We start from the raw sequence: 2,627 nt of genomic DNA on the forward strand, positions 1-2,627 counted from the left end.
GTTTGACGGCAAATAAAAGAGCTTCAACACCTCCATCGTCTGTTTGCACGTACAAATAATTAACTGCATTTGAAGCTTTCAGTAAATTAAAGATGAAACACCCAAAACTGTACATGGCATCATCACGAAGACGAACTATATGTTTATATGTGAAATTCCGGAGGGGACGTCGGATGGCGTCACGTGGGACGTAATGACGTGTGCCATTAATCGATCTATGTACTATAACATGTAAAACGGGAACATGAAAGGAATATTCTAAAAGCAACTCATGTAAACACCATAATCATAATATTGGCTTATTTAGAATAAGGTAAATAATTAGATTACTGATGTCCAAACGTAGTCAGTGAGTTGCTTTTAGAATATTCCTTTCTTGTTCCCATTTTACATGCTGTAGTACAGAGATCGATTAATGGTGCACGTCATTACGTTCTCACGTGATGCCATTCGATGTTCCCTCCAGAATTTCACGTATCAACATACAGTTCGTCTTCGGTACCATACAGTTTTGGGTGTTTAATTTTTAATTTTACGAAAGCTTCAAGTGCAATTACTTATGTCATGCTATACATGCAAACAGACAATGACAGATAAAAATGAGACGCCATGCTATTTTGTTTGCAGTCAAATGGTTGACCACTGCCGTGTGTGTATCCTGTCGCAAAATGCGGCGAAAAGTCCTACATGATGGTAATAATATGATTAAGGTGTTTACATGTTTATTCTGCACTTCAGTAATGCGACTAAAATAGGAATAATCCACATGTCATAATTTGATTTCTGTTTACTTCGAATATGACTTTAGCCGGATTAAGGTCATCAAAAATATCTGTTTACATGGTAGATTCTTAATCAGAGTATTGTCTTAATCATATTAATATCGGATTATTGTTGTCCATGTAAACGTACTCATTGACACCTACACACTGTCACCTACGTATATTTGTCATATACATATACATTTACATTTACATGTGCATACATATACGTGTACATACGCTGTATATAGTTACATATCAGTGTTATTTTAGTAAAACTGAGATACTATTATAGTTCTTATCAGTACTTTTAAATTCATGTTTATTTGTATATTTATTTTCATTTTTTTTCAGTTCATATTTCTTTCAGTTCAGTTTTGTTTTAGTTATTTTAGTACATCAGGTTTAACTAAATGATAATGGGAAAATGGCTTGGAAATGAGCTTTACTTTATTTATGTTAACATTCATTTTAAGTAATAAAAATGTTTTTTTTTTTCCATAGTTTTATCTTAATAACCCTGATACATATACATAGATATGTACATATATTTCTGTGTTTGATTATTGTTGGCCATGAGTTATTTATTATTAATTTAGTTGTGCTGCTAGAAGTATACTGCATATTATCTACTTAGGACAAAAAAAATGCAGTTATGTATTCAACCTGTTCTTCACCACTATTCAGAATTTTAATTCAGATTATAATTGCATATAATTTGTTAAATAAATGTAAAATTGTTTACTGATCTGCCTTCACGCATAATCATGGTTATTTTTTGTTGACAGTGGTTTCTCTCATGAATAGTAATTAAATTATGCATTAATAATTTAAAATGACCTTTAACTGTTTCGATAAATAGTCTGTGTAATGATCAGGTGATGAGATCTGTAGTACAATATTTGCTCATTTCCAATTCAAAACGGAAATGTACATGACATTTGGTATATAGAATGGGTAGAAAAAGGTGAGAAACTGCTGCTTTTCGCCACTGATGACAGCCAGAACAATCACTCAGTAAAACATTAAAAATGTACTCACACATCCCCATCATGAATGATGCATACTGCATATGAGATCTACCTCTACCCATGTCCAGGGCTTGCTAACAACACAACATGCTGCTGTAGTGAAACAAAGTCTTCTACCAGGTGTACATTCCTTTACTGTCTGTTGTCAGATCACTTAGCAGTGACTAGACACTTTAGCCCTCTCCAAGGACGTATGGTAAATGAGCTCATTATTATAAGTTATTATATGGCTTCAATAAGAATAAAATAAGGGAAATTAAACTGTTTGGCTAACACACTATAACACAGCATGGCTCTTAACTCAGATTTATCATACTAGTGTTCAGTTTCACAGTGGCAGATCTCAGAAATCTGAATGAAGTTAAACTAAATAGGTGGTCCACTAACACAGCATGGCAGATTTATCATACTAGTGTTCAGTTTCACAGTGGCAGATCTCAGAAATCTGAATGAAGTGAATGAAGTTAGGTGGTCCACTAACAACTTATTTCACAAAGTAAAACATATGCCTTTATTAACCTTCATAACCTTTATTTGACCCTCTAACTCTAGCACTTTCTATTCTATTTTAATTCTACTTTATCTATATGTATCTTCTTTTTTTATAAAAAAAAAACAAAAACAAACACTAGTTTTCTATTTTTTCTATTCTATCTACTTGTTTTTCTTTGTGTGTGTGTGTGTGTGTATATGTGCGTGTATAATATATATATATATATATATATATATACACACACCTTGCTACGTGTACTGCGTTAGGCTAACCAAGACTTGTCATTTGCACTTATATATTGTTGCTCTTTTGTTAGTTTTGACTGCTTTTATTGTCCTCATT

The sequence above is a fragment of the Sinocyclocheilus anshuiensis genome, unplaced genomic scaffold, assembly GCF_001515605.1.
Source record: "Sinocyclocheilus anshuiensis isolate Anshui unplaced genomic scaffold, SAMN03320099.WGS_v1.1 scaffold1443, whole genome shotgun sequence".
Lineage (NCBI taxonomy): Eukaryota > Metazoa > Chordata > Actinopteri > Cypriniformes > Cyprinidae > Sinocyclocheilus > Sinocyclocheilus anshuiensis.